The 20,780-nt window shown below is 36.2% G+C and overlaps 1 long non-coding RNA gene across 13 annotated transcripts; it reads left to right on the top strand.

Moving 5' to 3' along the window:
- The first annotated feature begins 2,977 nt into the window (after window positions 1-2,977).
- Window positions 2,978-13,106, top strand: LOC130737461 (uncharacterized). 13 transcript variants are annotated; one of them, XR_009018718.1, is made up of 13 exons: window positions 2,978-3,016; window positions 3,187-3,340; window positions 4,582-5,413; window positions 5,567-5,609; window positions 5,734-6,934; window positions 7,284-7,312; window positions 7,641-7,691; window positions 7,791-7,889; window positions 8,401-8,488; window positions 8,715-8,814; window positions 9,305-9,355; window positions 9,681-10,473; window positions 10,722-13,106. It is a non-coding gene; the product is annotated as an uncharacterized LOC130737461 (long non-coding RNA). The 13 variants fall into 13 exon arrangements; XR_009018717.1 differs by having other exon boundaries at window positions 7,641-7,889; XR_009018715.1 differs by having other exon boundaries at window positions 5,734-7,312.
- Window positions 13,107-20,780: the final 7,674 nt, after the last annotated feature.

The following is a 20,780-nucleotide window of genomic DNA, read 5'->3' as shown; positions in this document are numbered from 1 at the left end:
GTTGCTAAGTCTCATCGTTTACCATCCTCATCTTCTACTACTAGTTATTCTACACCCTTGGAATTAATTTTTACTGATCTTTGGGGTCCTGCATCGGTTGAAAGTACTTCTGGTTGCCTTTATTTTCTAACTTGTGTAGATGCCTACTCTAGGTTTACTTGGATATATCCAATTAAGAAAAAGTCAGAAACCAGCTCAGTTTTTCTTCAATTCCAGGCAATGGCTGAGTTAAAATTTGGTACAAAACTGAAATCAGTACAAACTGATGGAGGTACAGAGTTTAAGCCTCTCATTCCTCACTTTGTCAAAACAGGTATAGATCATAGAATTACATGTCCTCACACACACCATCAAAATGGAAGTGTGGAAAGAAAACATCGTCATATAGTGGAAACTGGTTTGTCATTACTAGCTTGTGCTAACATGCCTTCCCAATATTGGGATCATGCTTTCCTTACAGCTGTCTTTCTCATCAATAGGCTTCCAACACCAGTTTTGAGTAATCTCAGCCCTTATCACAAACTGTTTAAAGTTCCAGCTGATTACTCTATCTTGAGAGTGTTTGGAAGTGCATGCTATCCTCACTTGAGGCCCTATAATTCTTCCAAGTTAGAGCTCAGGTCTAGAGAGTGTGTGTTCCTTGGTTACTCTTCTTCTCATCAAGGATACAAATGTCTAGATAGTGATGGAAAGATTTATATTTCCAAAGATGTAAAATTCAATGAATTCAGATTTCCTTACACTACATTGTTTTCTTCCTCTGTATCTGACTCTTTTTCTTTGGGAATTTCTTCTTGTATACCACTGGTCCCACATGGTCACACACTGGTTCCTCTCCAAGAGCAGCAACATTCTGCTCCAGTGGTTCCTTCTCCTCAGCCAGGTACACCTGTTTCTGCAGTTGGGTCTACTGCGTCTGTTGAGACCATGCCCTCTTTGCAGACTGCTTCAGGTGCTTCTCCAGCTGTTCCAGGCACTCCTACTTCCTCAGGGTCCATATTTCAGCAACCAGCAGCTGTTATTTCTCAGGGAAATGTTCATCCCATGCAGACTAGAGCTAAGTCAGGGATTGTGTTACCTAGGCTTCACCCTACATTGCTTCTTACACAAGCTGAACCTACAACAACTAAGCAGGCTTTGAAGGATCCTAAATGGCTTCAGGCTATGCAGGCTGAGTATGATGCTCTCCTTGCTAACAACACATGGACCCTTGTTCCTCTTCCTTCCAATAGAAGGGCAATTGGTTGCAAATGGGTGTTTAGGGTGAAAGAAAATCCAGATGGTTCTGTCAATAGGTATAAAGCTAGGCTAGTGGCCAAGGGGTTTGATCAAGTGCATGGTTTTGATTATGCTGAAACCTTCTCACCAGTTGTAAAGCCAGTCACAATCAGGCTTATTCTTTCCTTGGCTGTTACTAAACATTGGCATATTCACCAACTTGATGTGAATAATGCCTTCCTTCATGGTGCCCTTCAAGAAGAAGTTTATATGGTACAACCACCAGGTTTTCAGCAAGAAGATAAGCAGCTGGTTTGCAAGCTTAATAAAGCTTTGTATGGTCTCAAACAAGCTCCAAGGGCTTGGTTTGAGAAATTGAGGGCTGCTTTGGTCAGAAATGGTTTCAAACCTAGCCGTTGTGATCCCTCTCTCTTCACTCTCCACACAGCAACAGATTGTGTTTATGTCCTAGTCTATGTTGATGATATAATCATCACTGGGAATTCTCTTTCACTGGTTCAACAAATTGTTACTAAACTTGATTCAGAATTTGCTTTAAAGCAATTGGGCAAGTTGGATTATTTTCTTGGTGTACAAGTCCAACATCTTCAGGATAGATCTCTTCTTTTAACTCAGTCCAAGTATATTGGTGATTTGCTGGAAAGGGCAGATATGGCTGATGCTAAGGGGATCTCAACACCAATGGTTAGTGGTGCAAAACTAAGTAAATTTGGTGCAGATTATTTTGAAAATCCAACTCTTTACAGATCTATAGTTGGGGCATTGCAGTATGCTACCTTGACTAGGCCAGAAATTAGCTACTCAGTTAATAAAGTCTGCCAGTTTCTTAGTCAACCTCTGGAAGAACATTGGAAGGCAGTAAAAAGGATTCTTAGGTATCTCAAAGGGACTATTCATCATGGTTTACACATTAGGCCCTGTTCTCTATCTTCACTAGTGTCTTTGGAGGCTTTTTGTGATGCTGATTGGGGCTCAGATCCTGATGATAGGAGGTCCACTTCCGGATCTTGTATTTTCTTTGGTCCTAACTTGGTTTCATGGGCTTCCAAGAAACAAACTCTAGTAGCTCGTTCTAGCACTGAGGCAGAGTACAGAAGTCTGGCCAATACATCTGCAGAATTGCTTTGGATTCAATCCTTACTTCATGAGCTTCATGTTCCATTTTCTACTCCAAGAATTTACTGTGATAATATGGGAGCAGTGGCCTTAACTCATAATCCTGTGTTGCACACCCGCACCAAGCATATGGAACTTGATATCTTCTTTGTCAGGGAAAAAGTTCTCAATAATTCTCTTCATGTGCAGCATGTGCCTTCTATTGATCAGCTTGCTGATATATTCACCAAGGCTCTTTCTCCTACTCGTTTTGAGGCTCTTAGAAACAAACTCAATGTGTGTGAGAAACTGGTTTCCCACCCACCTTGAGTTTGCGGGAGGATATTAGAGTACATTGTATGAATGTGTACAGAGTTACACTTTAGTAGTTGCTGACTGTACTAACAGTCAGCACTAGGGTTGTTATAATGAGCTGGCAATTCAGTTAGGCTATGCGGTTATGCTTAGCTGTCAACTGAGTCAGTTAGATGCTTAGCTGTCAACTGAGTCAGTTAGAGTTTGAGTTTGTTAAGCTTGTTGAACAAGCTATAGAGTTCTATATAAGTTGTAATCAGTCTCTTGTATCATTAGCTTTTCAATCATCAATGATAAACACTTTTTACAATTCTGAGTTTCTCTAACATCCGGTTCCCCAATTCTTACAGTACAACTAAGAAAGAAGGTGGGTTTTGGTTATCCATTTCAGTTTATGCCTCTTGATGTTTGTCTCCGCAACAAGGTTTACTGGTCAATATCATTCATATGCAATTAACACGATTTTATATCATTCAAATGCATATTATGCCTACGCTGTGTTTTTGATTTTTGTTTATCGTTTTCTATTGCTCAAAGCAATTCACCTTCAGGAAAAGCAGATTGCAAATTCCTCACTTCCTTCTCTTGGACCTGGGAATCCACTGTTTGACAATGAACGTATATCACACTTAACTTCTATAATGAGAAGTTCATTGGGAGGTTCTGGCAGCTCATGGCATGCTGATACTTGGTAAGTAGCAACCCCCTTTCTCATTATTTATCTATATCTCTCAAGGCCTGCCAAATCTGCCATGTTTATGTTTACTTTGATGATGTGGAATAGAGAAAATATATTTATTCTCTTATATCAGAATACAGACCTATACCAGGTTGGGAAATAAGCATGACAAATTGGTATTGTTGTTGCATTTGCTTCGTTTCATGAGTATAAGGGTGCTGAAAATTTGGGTCTTGATTACTGTTTGTAACTAATTTTCTCATAGGTTGCTGATCTTTTGTATTTTTGGTATTAGAAAGGTCTATGTGTGAAGAAACTAATTTTTATCCATGTGATACAAAGAACGAGTTGCCCCAGGTGATTACTTCGGTCATTGGTGGCTAAAATTTGGAATTATGATTGTATCTGTAAGACTAATAATCCAGTGTATGCCCACTTTGAGGGTCTAACTATTCCCCCCTTCACAGTTGAATTTCTTATGGCTCTTTAAAGTTAGAAGCCTTAAAGTCCTGCTTTGGAGAAGACATGGATCATACTATATTGCTCAAAAGTTTAGAAGCCTTAAAGTCCTGCTTTGTTCATGCATTATGACAATTTAGAAGCATTAGATGAAGAAGTAAAAAACTGCACCATGGTTGATGTTTACCAAATATTGTGAATTGTGATTTATGAAATTCGTCCGTTTCAATACACAATTATTTTGATTTGGCCATACCAATCAGACATGACATCAGATTAGGAGGTAATGACAGTTAAGGTCTATCATAATATAATGTATAATATAGGAGATGAGTAATTTTGATTCTTAGTTCATCTAGAGGATCAAGATGATCATAGATACCTTCGCATGCATGAGTACATACCAGAAAGAAAATGTAATACATACTACATAGCCTTGCAACATGAAACCATAAGATCAAGCTATCCATGATAGTATGTTTCAAGTGTAAAATAAGCGTTTTATTGTGTGCACTCGCAAGCCTTCAGCATTTATTTGTCATATGAGTGAACAGAGTATATTAAATGTCACACACACTCACACTCACACAAACACATCATACTGTCAAAAAATGTAACAAGATCCAACAACTCTTACTAACTTTTGTCAGCAGTAAGGAAGACCTATATTTTCGAAGTGAGCCAAAAACTAGATATGATCTAGATATTTCTCTAGCTATAAGCTGCAATTTTATGAAAACTGATTAACATCAATTATTAATAAGCTGTTTCTCTTTCTTCATTTTATTTTTCAGGTTGCCAATTTTTGTAATGATGAATATGACACCGGTGACCGGTTGCCATTTCAATCCTGCCTTAAGAACTTCTTATAAATTATATCTGCAAACACTACTACAGAAATCACTTTTTACCACGCTTCAATTGCCACGGTTATAGGCGGAACCGTGGCAAAAGGTCAGTTGCCACGGTTATAAACGGAACCATGGCAAAAGAGGATAATATTTTATTAATTTTTTTAGGAACCGTGGCAATAGATTTAGCCCAGTACACTCGTTTTTTCCCTCCCACTCTCCAATTTTTTCTGAAAAGAAAAACCCTAACCTTTCTCTCTGTTCCCTCTCTTCCTCTCTCCTGCTCGATTTGTTCTCTCCGTTCTCTCTTCCCTCTCTATTCGCTGCAATCACTCCTCCTCTCCCTCTCGTTCTTTCAGCTTGCACCAGATCTATTCGGTTTCATCGCATTGTTCATTCAGCAGAAATAGAGCGCGGGAGAGAGGTTGGAAGAGAAGCTGATAGGGAGGTTGGAATCGGCAGTGGCGCGTTTGGAGGCGCTATCCATCGGATTCCAGGGAGGAGGAGGAGGTGGCGACGTCGCTGATGCGGCCACGGATCCGTCCATTATTGCCTTCGACGACCTGATGGGATAGTATGTGGCTAGGGTTTCCGCGGCTTCAGAGAAGATCGGTGGACCGGTCCTGGAGGTCACTAAGTTCCATCCGCTTGTAAAGTTCTTCACTTCTCGCGATTCCCCTTCCCTCTCTATACTCGCCCACGAGCCATAGTTCTTCACCGATTGAGCTCTATCTCAGGGCGCTCTATTTCTGCTGCTTCATCTTCAGGTGTCAAGGTTTGTATCTCTTTCTTATTTGCTGCCATTTCTTTCCAATTTTAGGTTCAAACTCACTCAGGTTTAAAATTCGCGAGATTTAATCTGTTTTTAGATTGTGCCTATTCAGATGTATTTAGTTTGATAGTTTCTTTCATTGGGTTTGAACATCAGGGAAGCCTATTCAATTGATTCTATGCGTTATTCATGAACCAAGGTGAAATGTCTATTCAAATGTTACTTTTATATGCTGATTTATGAATCTGTTCCTTTTAACACTATTAGTTTTTCTTCTGAGACTAATGTTATCATTCTCTTCACTGTGACTATGCGAGCCAAAGAAGGAACATGACAGATCAAGAGGAAGTAGCAGATGATTTGGCTTACCAATTGCTCCATGAAGTGCAGCGAGACATTACTTATTTGCAGGTCAAAATTTCAGAGCTAGCCTGTGTATGTGAAAAAGAAGGGGAGAAGAGAGAAAAATGCTGAACAAAGTGGTTTGATAACCTTTATCATCATGAATCAGGGCAGTATCATTCCCCTCTTTGTTGGTGTTTCCTAATTTAGCTTCATAGTTCCTTACAATCTTTTCTGTTAGAATTGCTGATTGCTTTCCAAAGCATTTCATGAAATTTAGAAATCTTCGACTCTGAAATTTCTCTTGGATAGTATTAGAGTATAAGGCAATTATGCTTTGCTATATACATTGTAACTGTTAGTTACAAGCTGGTTAAGTTTGTTAGTCAGTTGAGTTTGTTATAAGTCAGTTACGGTTAGTTGCTAACTATGGTTAGCCTAACTGTTAACTATAGTCAGTTTAGTTAGCTTGCTATGTAAGTCTCTCTCACAATATAAATACTGAGATACACTCTTGTAATCTTCACCTTTCAATGAATATTATTTTCAGTTCAATTCTCAGATTCAGTTTGGGTTCTCAACAGATAGTTTTAATCTTAGTCAGGATTGCATGATTGAAAGTATTAGTGTTGAATGTAAGAAGTGATGGGATAGTGCTATGTTTTATTCGAACCTCACTTGCTGGCTTCACGTTATTTAATGACTAGAAACTGATTGAAGATATAACTGAGTACTTGCTTCTAAGCATTTCACCTGTCTGACACATGATTAAATGAATATTCATGTTATTAACGTTGGTTTGTGATTTACTAATCAATGCAAAAGATGGACATCTACCTAGTTCTTGAAAACTGATTTTCCAAATCATACTTGTAAATTTCTCCTATGCTTGTACTGATTAAATCTGGAATATTTTATTAAAGTCGGTAATCTGAATATATGATATATGCTTTGTGGTCTTTAAGAGGGTGAAGTCATCTTGCATTTCATATGTCTGACAGAATGTGTAAAATGAGCAATTTTTCTTGTTCAGATCATTCAAATAGGCCATAATTTTATAGGAGAAGTGACTGACTGAATACTTCTCTTTTTCTTCATGTTTCTGCTGAATTTAAGATGAACATCAAGAAGCATGCCCCATTCGAAGAATGCTTGGAATCTGGAAACAGGATAACATGCCTGGTTTGCATAATATCCCTTTTCATATTCTTGAAATGATTAAAGATGGTATAATTTCAGAGGTTTATAGGAAGCATCACCTTTTTCTTGGGGTGTTTTCTCCATTCTCTTTTATAAATTGATTCAATTTAAATATACTCTAATGTGGAATGTTGATGTGGTATCTAAGTCAGAGGGAATTGATGAAGTCCTTCAATAGATAACACTTATTTCCTGCTAGATTTGTATATACCTGTTTGGAAGATTATATCTTGATGAGCTCTTAAATAAATGCTCTTCAATGTGGCTGTGTTTGTGTTTTGTAATTTTCTTTGTGTAAGCAAAGTTAATAATTTAATATTACTGGTTTCAGGTCAATTGTTCTCTTCCTTCTTTCTACAGGTAATAAATCAATAGTATTTATATAGTATTTAACTGAAATGAACTCGGTCAGATTTGATCCCCATCAACATCTCCATTATGCTGTCATTTTCTATCACTTTTTATTTTTTTAATGAATGGATTGACAAGAGGCTGGTTAGCAAAGTCGGAAAAGAAAGTATGCGCTCTCTCTCTTTGCACAAGCTCCATTATTGAGCATAAGCATAATGTTTTTTGTTTCAGCTGGCTACCATAGGTGTAGCTATAGATGAGAACCCAGTTAATTGATGTGGTTCTTTGATGGATTCTGTATGGTTCAACTTTGTATTTGGATTGACTTGTGTGGCAGGTTTGGGCATCTTCTAGGTGTTAATCTCCAAAGCATTGAGTGATCCATCAGGTTCTTTGTAAACCTTTACTATCACTTCATTGAGTGATCCAAAGCATTGAGTGATCCAAAGCATAGTGATATCAAGAGCGATAAATGAAATATTTTCAGGACGCTCCCATGAGAAGGGAGAAGGTTGCAGCTGATGTTCTGGGAAAAGAGTTGCTGAATTGAAGATAGAGTTTTGGAGTGAAAAGTTTCTTCCTATAGGTAAATGGACTTTTAATTAGCTTTACTTTGGGTGGAAAGAAACTAGGCTTGTAGATGGCTAGTATTTAATTTCTGGTATGCACCTATCCTCTCTTGAAGTTAGTTGGGGCAGGGCGTTAGGATTTATGTACAATGTGCAGGTAGCTGTTGGGGATGTTATATATATATAATATATTGTGTATGTTTTATTTTCTAATTTAACTTTCATTTTATTACTCTTTTAATTTAAAACAGTAATCTGGTCTCAAAACTTCTAGCCTGCTTCGTGCTGCTGGAAAACTTTCATTTTCTAACTTAACTTTCATTTTATTCTCTTTCATGTTATCAAGTGCAATTTCTGGTCTCATAGTTATTGATACTATAGCTTCTAATTTTTTACTTTGTTCTTGTCATAATAGCTCTTGATTGTGTGCAGATATCAATTTTCAAGTGCTACTTGTGTAAATTTATCAATATGGAAAACTATCTTAACCTTCTGTAGTTTTTCTGACTGTCTCTTTGATACTTCTAGGAGATTCAAGTTTTGAAAACCCTGCAGCAGAATGAAAATGTATTTGCTTCCAATTTTGTTCCTTTGTGGATGAAGCCATTTTACTCAGGTATTCTTAATATAAGGAAGGGATTTCTGTTGATTGCACATAGAGAATGCCTTTAACACTTTTGTCAGTTTCACTTTTCCTTCTTGATGTCAAACAAACACCACTAACTCAAATTTACTTGACATTTGGGAGATATTTTATTTAATGGGTATATATCTGCCTCTGATTTTTTGAAAAAGAACTTCCTGTGTTTCAAGTTGATAGTTATTATGGTTTATATTTGAAGATTCTTCACTTGTGGGTAGTGTTGTTGAAAGTCTCAAAACTTCTGGCCTGCTTCGTGCTGCTGAAATTGCAACTTCTTTGAGTGATTCAGGACAAAAGTGGTAAGTAATAAGTAATTTCCCAGGTTGATGATTCCATGAAAAAGGATAAACAACCATTTTTATCTCAATTTTTCTCTTCCTTCTTTCTACAGGTAATAAATCAATAGTATTTATATAGAGTATTTAACTGAAATGAACTAGGTCAGATTTGATCCCCATCAACATCTCCATTATGCTGTCATTTTCTATCACTTTTTATTTTTTTAATGAATGGATTGACAAGAGGCTGGTTAGGAAAGTCAAAAAAGAAAGTATGCTCTCTCTCTCTCTCTCTCTCTGCACAAGCTCCATTATTGAGCATAAGCATGAAGTTTTTTGTTTCAGCTGGCTACCATAGGTTTAGCTGTAGATGAGAACCTAGTTAATTGGTGTGGTTCTTTGATGGATTCTGTATGGTTCAACTATTAATTTTCTATCTTTAAATATGTTTTTGGGTTTAATATGAGCATGTAGTGGCCAAACTTCATATTTGGATTGACTTGTGTGGCAGGTTTGGGCATCTTCTAGGTGTTAATCTCCAAAGCATTGAGTGATCCATCAGGTTCTTTGTAAACCTTTATATCACTTCATTTATCAATTACTTTCATAATTCTTTGGAATTTAGATGTTCTATCTGTTTTCCATATACATATTCTTTGATGCCAAAAGATCATGAAACTTGCTTTTTAAATACAAAACTATTCTTTCATCTTTTCTTTACATACAAAGACTTGCATTGTTATCTAACTGTTAAAAGAGAAAGAATTATTCTGAATTGAAATTGTGTGTGATTTAATTATGTGTGATGACAAAGCTGTTGAAATTGCTGCTGAAATTGAGCTATTTAAACTGCTTCTTGGGACTGTTATTTGCATTTTGAATTGCAGGGAACAAAGATGACAAGGGGAGCTATCTCCATGAAGTGATGCACAATAGGAAGATTTTTTGCAAGTTGTTGCAGGGCCACGTCTTCTTGCTCTTGTTGGATCGCCCTCCTTGTTGCTTGTCATCTATGCATTGTTCAATTTTCTGGTTTAGGATTTGGTGCCAGTGTTGATTAGGCCGGTACTAAATGTTGTAGTTTAATATTTTGTATGTATGTGCTGACTATGAGGATAATATGATATTTTATATATATTTTAAATTTTCCTTTCTAATGGTTGGAATACCCTTTGTCTCTCCCGTCAATTAATTATTGTTGATATGCAAGCAATTGAAACTGAGAAATTCTGCTCTAAAATATGCCACGATTCCCCAATTGACTGTGACATTACAAGATACTTATTGCCACGGTTCCCCACTTGACCGTGGCAATAGATGCAACATATTGCCACGGGTCCATGCTTGACCGTGGCAATAGAGGCCACATATTGCCACGGTTGCCTTTTTTCACCGTGGCAACAGGCGAAGCAATTGCCACGGTTTGCCCTTGAACCGTGGCAATTGAGCAATTGCCACGCAGGCTATCGCCACGGTTGAACCGTGGCAAAAGGGCGTGCGGAACCGTGGCGAAAAGCCTTTTTTGTAGTAGTGAAAAGACTATCTGATTTAACTGATCCTGTAATTCTACCTGTTGACTTTACCTTCCAGATTATGTAAAGAAACCTTTTTGTCATTATTGGAATGCATCATATCTACGATCTTGTGTACGCAGCAATTCCAGGACCTACGCAACCTTTGGTGAGTATATGTTTATATAGAATGAAGAGAGTGTGCAACATCACTTATGTGTGTTGCTTTTTGTAGGGTTAGCATGTGGCTTTGTGATGCTCTTATTTATGAAGTTATTTGGTGCAACAACACTTTTCAGTACTAGAAACAGAGTGCTTTAGCCACTAACACATTCTGGATAACAAGAATTGCTAATTCATGAAGGAAAACAGAGCTAATTTTGTGATTGATGAGTTTGTTTTTGTATCTTTTTCCAGGTTTTACTAGGCCAAAAAATGTACATGGAGTACCTAGAGAGAAACACTTCTGTCCAGGTTTGTTTTCTCTATATAAAATGGGGTGGAGTGTAGATTATCTGGCAAACCTTGAGGGGGTGAATGTATTTTACCCTAAATTTAAATTAAAGAAATCATTGACGAACGCACTGTCCTGATGCGTGCCAAAGTATTCTGCTTTGAATGCAGTACAAGGTGATGAACACCAGGATCGATCTCACAAGGACTTGATAAATTATTAATTGATATTAGAGTAAAATAAAGCAATTAAAAAGGGGATTTTTTGATTGATTTGATAGAATGTATCAAACAGAAATTAAAAGAGATTTAATTCAGATAAAAGAAAGTGTTAGTTATCGGATTATAACATTCAAGTGCAACAAACCTTCATTGGTTACAAAAGATTAATTCTTCCTTATTGTTTCCCTAATTCATGAGAGTTGATTAACTAAGCGAAAATCAATTCACAATTTCCTAAACTAAGCGATTAAGAAACAGTTACGAACTAACATGAACTAAGCGAACATGCATCAACTCTTATTTCTAAAACTACGGAATTAAGCAAACCCTAGATCAGAAATAGAGATGAAGAGAATTAATAAAGAAGAAATTTGCATTAAGAATAGAACCTCAAGTTTGCAAACACAAGAATATTAAAAATCCTAAGACTAACTATTGAGTTTAGCAGCTCATATTAGAAAAGATGGAGAGAGATATTAGGAGAAGGTGGAGGAGGTGATGGTGAGATGTGGTGAGGTGGTGAGGTCTAACAAAAGCCTAAACTCACTTATTTGTACTAATAAATAAACTTGTTCATCAAGTAACAATCTTTGTTATCTAAATCTTTTCTAAATCTTCACAAAATCGGGCTCACATAAAGGAGTAAGCTGCTGAACAATCAGGCATTCGGGAGTCCCACAAGAAGTCTGAATCTTCAATTGAGGTAAACATGAGAGTTGTAGCTCTTTAAGTCAGCTTCGCGGGCCTTCAATCGGATCCTAATTCGGAGTTCTGTAGCCCAAGATATGATCATTTTAGTGCAGACTGTTCCAGACTCGCAAGATTAGCGACAACAACTTTGCAAGGCCATTTTGACCATGTTAGAGGCTTGTTCTTCAATTGCGCTGAACATGAAAGTTGTAGGGCTTCGAGTTAGCTTTCCAACGACATATTATGGGCCTTATTTCGATATTGCTAGCTCCATATTCAATCTGTTCTAGCAAAACAGTCGTAGAAACTAAAAGTGTAGAATTAAGCTCTTTTCCATGAATAATCCAAATAAACACCAATGGTCAAAACATGGCTAAGTCATAACAATTAAGCACAAAAATGTAAATAATGAAGCTTAGAAAGACACACGTAAAGTGCATCAATTATGCGCTTATCAATCATACAATACTTAATGGAGGGTAGGAATTAATTTCCACTTTTATTTCTTTGAAAGATAAATACAAGTATTATGCCAACCATTTCTTCTTTGAACATTAAGTACATTTTGTTTTGGATACTGTTAAAGATCATCTGGGGTAAGTTCTTTACGTGGTAGTGTGTAATATCTTATTCAAGTAATAGTAATAATAGTATTTCCCCCCTTAAATCCTATAAATATTAGAATCTGATTTGAGTCACTCTAGCTTTATAAATTGCTCTTTTATTTATCTCTTAATACCTTTTCAGCTTTATTCACTTGGTTTTTGTGTGCTCTCTTCTTTCGCTAAGTTTCCTACTATATTTTCCTTCATTTTTTTCCGTTATTGTGTGAGGGAAACTAGCTTTGATGCTTCATTGTAATCTTATATTTGTTCCCTTTTACTTTTCCTCATGTTTTCGTATGTTCTCGTGTCTACTTTTAGGGTCTACAAACATCTCTCCTTCATTCATGTGACTCAATGGAAAAACAAAGATGTACCCATTTATCCTTCTGTAGAATTTCCAAATTTCAATTCTTCAAGATCGAATGGGTTAGGAATTAGTGGAGGTGGTTAGAATGGGTAGGAATTAGAGGAGGTGGCTTAAAGGGATTAGGTATAAGGGGAGGTGGCTGAAATGGGTTAGGGATGCTGGTGGTAGAAATGACATCTTATGGGTTAGTAACTATTTTACTTGAGGTACTTTTTTTTGCAGCAGGGGATTGGCTTCTTCACAAGTTTGAATGAGAAAATCCAGCTGAGTATGTGTTCACCCTGCCTTCATGACTAGAGGCTTAGTGAAGAGAAGTAGTAGCTGAGGACACAACACATTGTGGCTCACTGCTACTTAACAACTTAAAATTACATCCCTTGATAATTGTTCGCATGTATATATATTGTTATTGTTCTTATTCTCAAATACATGAATGTAGAGTTTTCACGTCCCACCCTTCCATCATTCATGAGTTAGTGTTTTTGGTGGGTGAGAAATATTTTCATGATTGTAAAACCACTGTATGTTGAGGCTCAAGTGCCCGTGATAATCGTTTCAACTAATTAGTTAAGTTTTATGATAATGTTATAATGGTCCCTGAATTTCCTTTTTGAGGAATGGTTGACTGGTTTGATTATATTTTTTTTTACGGGAGGTTTGGTTTGATTATATATGTGCTACATTGACATTTTTTAAAACTTATTCCGCTATGTACTTTTATTGCCCAATGCTTCTCATTCTCAAAGCAGGGGATATGATTAACTAAAGTTTCAATAAATTTATTCTGATAAAAGCCATTATTGAAACAAATGTAATATATAATTTTCTATATCGTTAAATCCTCCCGTATATAACGATTATATCAAAAACTTAATATATTATATTTTAAATAATATATATCGCATTGATTGATAAATTGTAGATAGGTATAGGGTTTAGGGTGGAACCATATACTAATATGTACTTTCGGTTTTGTTAAATTACTTATTTTATTTGCAAGACAATTTTGTTTGAAGTTAAAATTGAATTAAATATTAAATGGTCAAATTAAATTTTATTATATTATATTTAATAATAAATTCATTATATTTATTAACAAATTATAATCTAATACATATTTTAATTTTTTAAAATTTTGCGACCGTGCATCGCACGGGTAACTACCTAGTTTGGTACAAGGTAAAAAGATGCAGAAAGTTATGTCACTAATCCTAATGGCACTACTTTACTTTTGGGTTAATGATGTTTTTGGTCCAGATGAAAAAAGTGAGATTTGATTTTAGTCCTTCATCGAAAGAAAGTTGCTAAAAGATCTTGATGTTTGGGAAATAACTCACTTTTAGTCCTCATATGAGGCTTAACTCCAACAACTGCCCCATAAACGCATAACGCTTTACTTTTCTTAATAGTTTAAGTAATTTAAGAAAGACTGCAAATAAACTCTCAATTTTCCAGTTACATACTTATAACAGAATTGTAATGATGATGATGAACTTTTGAATTAGTAGACTACATTTGTTCTAAGTCATACATGTAAATAAGCACAACGACAACAGTCACCACCAAAGCCAGAATAACAAATAAAAAGGAGTTAAGTTGTATTATGCTAAGGTTTCTCTGAAACAAAACAACAAACACACATGCCACATGGAAGCCAACTATTCAAAAGAGCATGCACAAAATTAATGGTACATTTATGAACAAAAGAGGCTTCAAGGTTCAAGTTATAAAACAAGCTTTATAATATAAGGAAAACCCGTAAATATAATAATATAATAAGCACACAAACCAGAAATTGCAGCGAGGATAGCTTCTGCGGAAGAAAATGCAGATGCAGATGCTTACACTCGTGGACTTCAAATGATGATACTAAGTTTCTAGAGAACAGATAAAAAAAAATCGATAAATGAAACAATGAATCAAGGACCTCTAAGATAGAGAATAGAGAACAATGAACCAGACAATTTGATTTGATGGGAAGAGAAGCGCATGAGATAAGAGAATAAGAAGAAGCTGAAAGAGAGCGTGAAAGAGGTCGAGAGGAGCAGGGGAGAGCAAGGATTTTTAAATCCCCTTGTTTGGGAGATGCAAAACTCTATTCACACAATAACTTCATAGGAGTTATTGACATATTAGTCATTGCAAACTACCATGTATTCTGGTCTTTCTAACATCTGGATGTACTTCAAATGATGGAAAGTTTAACATATATTGTGACTTCAAGGATTGAGATAAAACTTTTTTATAACATTTAAATAAAAAATCCTGCTTCGCGGATATTTAAATTAACATCAAATTAATGATTCAGAACATTTTGTGAAAAACCAAACATTGTAGCAGAGATTAACATCAAAGACTCTTATGCTTGGTAACTGTCAGTAACCACTACCAAGGCTATTTTCTTTTTTACTTTTTAACACCGAAGGTTATTGTACCAGCCAACATTCAATTTTCTTTTTTGCATTTGACTTGAAATGCAACTAAATACACAAGAATCTTAGTAAGGAACCACAATATAGTTCCTAGAAGTCTTCTATACTGAGATGGTTCAGGCAACAACTCCCCTTCTGAATCTTTCTGAATCTGTAAGTGGCAGATTTGGGTTCATTGGAATTGCTTGAGACTTACGTGTAACCAGTATCTTCAAGAAGCTGTATGGTATACTTCCTCTGACAAAGATATAAACAAAAAGAGGAAGAAGCTTTTCCAAGCCTAAGAAGTACTTCATGTCGCCAATAACTTTCAACTTAAAAGAAAGACAGAAGAATCGGTTTGGCAGCGTCGGAAAGAAATCTTACAAAAATCCATAACAGAGGTGAATAAAGCCCCAAAATCTAGAATCAGCAACAAAAACCAGGGATGGAGAATAGACTCACTAAATGCCAACAATCTTAAACATTGTTTCAATTTTTCTTCTATTATCCCTTTCATATACAGAATAGTCTTACTAAATGTCATATAACAAAAGTAAAGGCAAGTCATTATTTCATCAGGACCTCTACAAAATAGGAAGCCTAAAATCAGTCTAAGGAAGATTATTAATGAAAATTAAATAAAAAAAATGAAGAAAAGGTAGAATCTAGATATAAATCATAGAACCGTATTTTCCCCTTCTAGCAGATTGTTAACAAGGATGGCAAGTTTTGAAGGTAAATATACATTTGTTCTAAGTAATACATGTAAATAAGCACAACGACAACAACCACCACCAAAGCCAGAATAACAAATAAAAAGGAGTTAAGTTGTATTATGCTAAGGTTCCTCTGAAAGAAAACAACAAACACACATGCTACATGGAAGCCAACTATTCAAAAGAGCATGCATTTGGACACAAAATTAGTGATACATTTATGAACAAAAGAGGCTTCAAGGTTCAAGTTATAAAACAAGCTTTGTAATATAAGGAAAACCCATAAATATAATAATATAATAAGCACACAAACCAGAAATTGCAGCGAGGATAGCTTCTGCGCAAGAAGATGCAGATGCAGATGCAGATGCTTACACTCGTGGACTTCTAATGATGATACTAAGTTTCTAGAGAACAGACAAAAAAAATCTATAAATGAAACAATGAATCAAGGACCTCTAAGATAGAGAATAGAGAACAATGAACCAGACAAATTGATTTGATGGGAAGAGAAGCGCATGAGATAAGAGAATAAGAAGAAGCTGAAAGAGAGCGTGAAAGAGGTCGAGATGAGCAGGGGAGAGCAAGGATTTTTACACCCCCTTGTTTGAGGTGTTATTTCAAATTCCTTATCTTTGCTTAAATAAATTACCCGAGAAAAATGCCATAATTTCAAAATTCTTAAACATGGCGTTTTGATAGCATGGTATGTGTTGTATATTTTCAATTTTCGTGATTTATTTAAGTGCTTGCTCTTGTAATACTGACTTGAGCAAGGCCAATGCAATCAGTTTCACTCAATTGTTACTATTTGATTAAGTGAATCAATTTATCTTATATTGTTCAATTGTTTTAGCCACATATTTCCATACAAGGATGAAATCAGAACAAAGAAAGGGTAGGGTACACACAACAGCAAAATTAGTAGTCAAAATCAATAAATAAAGAAAAGCTAGCAGCCTCAACATTCAGGGAGGACACAAAAGGCACTTAAACATGCATCAATGTGTAAGCCAAGACAATAGTAGCTATTATGCCACCTATCTTCTTGGCTAACACCTAAAACTGTATCACCTCAAACTTCATAGCCCTCATAAGCCCCTCCTTTAATTCATTCCATATCTTCCCAAAGTCCTCCTCCTCATCATCATCATAATGAGTGAATCACCATTTTGGTCCCTAAGAATGAAGGCGTCGGTCATAATAGTCCCTTGAAATCATTAATGGTTAAAAAAATCCCTGTAAGTATTGACGTCGGTCAAAGTAGTCCCTATTTAAGTTTAGCCGTTAGTCCCTGGGACGGAAAATGTCCATGTGTCACGTGGGTTTCAATTTGGTCCCCGACATTATCAATTTAGTCCCTGACACGTAATTAAATAAAAAATATGAATTAAAAATTAAACAATCTATTAAAAAAATTAATTATTAAAGAAATTAAAATTAAAATTATTAATTAAAAAATTCTTGATTTCCAATTTCAGAAATTTCTAACCTAAAATAACCTTCATCTTCATCCCTCTAGAAACCTGGAAAATCCCTAATCAAACACCTCCAAGAAAAAACCTGAATTATATATCAAGCTTCATTCTTCTACTGTAAAAGAACAAAAACATGCCCAAACCTCTTTCTATCCCTTTGCCGTAAATCCATCCTCTCCACCCTTTCACTCTTTTTTTTTCTTTAAAGAAAATAAACTCTCTTCCCTTTCTACTATGTCCGTATAAGAAAACCACCACCAAATCTTCTCATTTGAATTCCATCACCTTTCTTCTGGGTTTCTTTTCATCTCCTCCCCCTTCTTCATCATCTTCTTCACCCAATCCCCAAAAACCCAGATTTGAGAAAGTTAACAACTTTTTTCTCCCATTTTTCTTCCAAGATCAAGAAAGATAGGAACCCATAAACATCAGAGGGTGAGGAACAAGGAAAAAGATGAGGAAAGAAAACATTTTTCTTCCAGATCCAGCAAGGGTGAACCCCAAATCACCATCACAAAGCCATGATTTGTGGTTCTGCTTGGAAGAGGAAGATGAAGAGGTCGTGGTTTTGATCTCCTCTTCCGATCTGCTCCAATTTTCATTCGATCTGTACCCAACCTTCAATGCAAATAACTTCTTCACACCCAACCCTCAAAACGCAGAACGTGACCCTTCCTTCCTCCATTCTAAGCGACGTATTAGAGTTCATGGGTGTTGCAGAGCTTATTACGTCGGTGAGGGCGAATGGTAGGTCCTGGGCGGATCTTGTAGTTCTAGAAGTTTGGTCATGTTCTTGTTGTGATGCTTGTTCCTTTTTTTTTTTGAATGATGATGAAGCTTCTTCATATTTGGTGATATGTAAAGGTTGAATTTTTCTATTGCATAACATTCAATATGTACCAAAGGAGTTTGAATCATGTATTTTGTGTGGTTTTCCATGACGCAAGGTCAATTTTTTTTCCCAGATTTGTAATCTTCCATGTAACTTTAGTTATGTGGTGGGATTTCTTGCTAGCCATAGAAGTTTTTTTCCATTTCAAGTTTGGTTTTTTACTGGATTTACTGTTATCCTTCTAGGTTTTAATGTTACTGATAATGAATAAGATGGTAATTAATATTTAAAAAAAAGACTCTGATTAATTTTTTTATTCTTTTATTCATAATTCTATTTTCTTAATTTTTAATTCATATTTTTTATTTAATTACGTGTCAGGGACTATATTGATAATGTCGGGGACCAAATTGAAACCCACGTGACACATGGACATTTTCCGTCCCAGGGACTAACGCTTAAATAGGGACTACTTTGACCGACGTCAACACTTACAGGGATTTTTTTAACCATTAATGATTTCAAGGGACTATTATGACCGACGCCTTCATTCTTAGGGATCAAAATGGTGATTCACTCTCATCATAATCCTCTTTCGTTATCCGGGACAAGTCTTGGAGAATCTCATTGAAGGAAGCTAGTCTGGAGTTTGTCAACACTTTTGACAACTCAACAATCTCCATTGTAATCTCCTTCAGTCTCAGTTGCTTCACAATTATGGTATCAATCTCGTGAGCAGGCGGCTTCTGAGCGTTGAGGCGACGCCTGTGTTCCTCCGCCACCATAATACACTCGATGATCTCATCGCATAAAGGCTCCCTGGCTTCGTTCAACTCATGCAAGTGTTTACCATCAGCAACCTGCTTCTGCTTCAAACTCAATGCAGACACCTTTAACTGGTAAAGCTTGTCATGCAAGGTGGAGGAGGAGGAGGTTGGGTTGGAGTTGAAGGAAGGGACGGTGGAGGAGAGTGAATTAATATCCTGAAGTTTTTCAACAGCCACCCTTACTTCTCTGAGTAGGGGATTAGGGTCGTCGTCGGAGGCGGCCATGGCTGAAGGAGAATCAAGAACAAGAACCTACTGAATGATCAGAGGAAGGAGGTGCATTCAGATTGAGCAAGAGACCGTTGAGCGAAAAGTAAACAACGAGCACTAGTATATATAGGCTCACATAAAACAATAAGGGATTTTATGTTTTTTTACAACGTAGAATAATATCTAAATTGAACGGTAATATATTTATTTAGATTCTTTAAAATTATATATATCTTCTTCATAATTAAGAGACCCTCAAAAAATAAAAGAGAACGTTGTATGATATGCCTCTTTTAGAAGTTAATGTTTTTTGAATCAAAAAAAGATATGTAAAATTCTAGATCCCTTAGAACAGATGTCCTGTACGATACTGAGACAATCGATTAGAACAATATGACAGAAAACGCACAAACACAGGTATAAATAAAAAGAACAAGTCACAGCAAGTTGTTGACCCAGTTCGGTGAAACTTCACCTACGTCTGGTTAGCTTTCGCCCAAAGAAAAGGAATTCCACTATCACAAGATCAAGGTGTTACAGACACACATGAACACATCATGTTCATTGTTCTTAACCTAATATACCCAGTGGTGTGGTCTTCTACTCAAAACCACAGCCTAAGTATGAGAGCTCCTCTCACTTTTCCTCAATCACTGCCTCAATGATTGGTAACAACAACAACTCAAGATTTGTTTGACACTCAAACACAACACAGAACAAGGTCTTCCTTTATAGAATCAATGAGCAAGACTTGTTCACAATCAACAATGACAAAGAACAACTTACACTCTCAAAGACACTCAATTTTCAATATTATTCTCACTCTCTTCAGGCTTCAGTTCTTTGTCCTTTTATACTTTAGCGGCGGCGACACTAGGGTTGCTTGGGCTGAAGAACAGACCTAATCCAACCTCATATCCAGTTCTTTGTCCTTTTATACTTCCAAGATATGATATGAGTGATTAACGGCTTAAGGATAGAAACAAATCTTCAATCACTGATTTGTTCCAACAACAAACAGCCAGCGTATATCTCCCTTTAATGAGTTACTTGAATCTCAAGTAATAACAAATCACATACTCTAACCTGATAACCAAGGGACCCACACTGTACGCCAGTTGGGACAAATGTCATGGCCTTCACAAAAGCAGATGTCACAACATCGGCTAGGACATCAAGTTGTTTTTAACAAAATGTATGACAACAAAGGAACAACAATATCCCCCTTTGCCAAATTTTGTCTAAAAACAACTTCACAAACAGAGAGGGGAAATCACATAGAGTCAGCAGCGGAGAAAAAACAAACTCCCCCTCAAATGATGCATCCATGTAGACTTCTTGAAGCATAAATACCAAATGCATAGCAGCACGCACGAAAACTAACACACCAAGTAATGATTGAACATAACCAGTAGAATACTTGAACAATACTTGAACAAACAGCTTGAACAACTAGTACATAACCGATCTTGAATAAGTGTTCATGATTATGAAAGAACAGAACCAGAATACCAAGTCTTCAAAGCAAAATGAAAGAACGACACACCAACCAACAAAAACAACAACAACACTACTCCCCCTTTTTAGCACAAATTTGGCAAAGATGGAAAGAATTAAAGCACAACCAAGAAGAATCAACTAGTACAACTACTAGGACAAGTA

Source organism: Lotus japonicus, chromosome 2, assembly GCF_012489685.1.
Source record: "Lotus japonicus ecotype B-129 chromosome 2, LjGifu_v1.2".
Taxonomy (NCBI): Eukaryota; Viridiplantae; Streptophyta; class Magnoliopsida; order Fabales; family Fabaceae; genus Lotus; species Lotus japonicus.
Note: the sequence above shows the minus strand (reverse complement) of the source record. Positions and strands in the feature narration are given on the sequence as shown.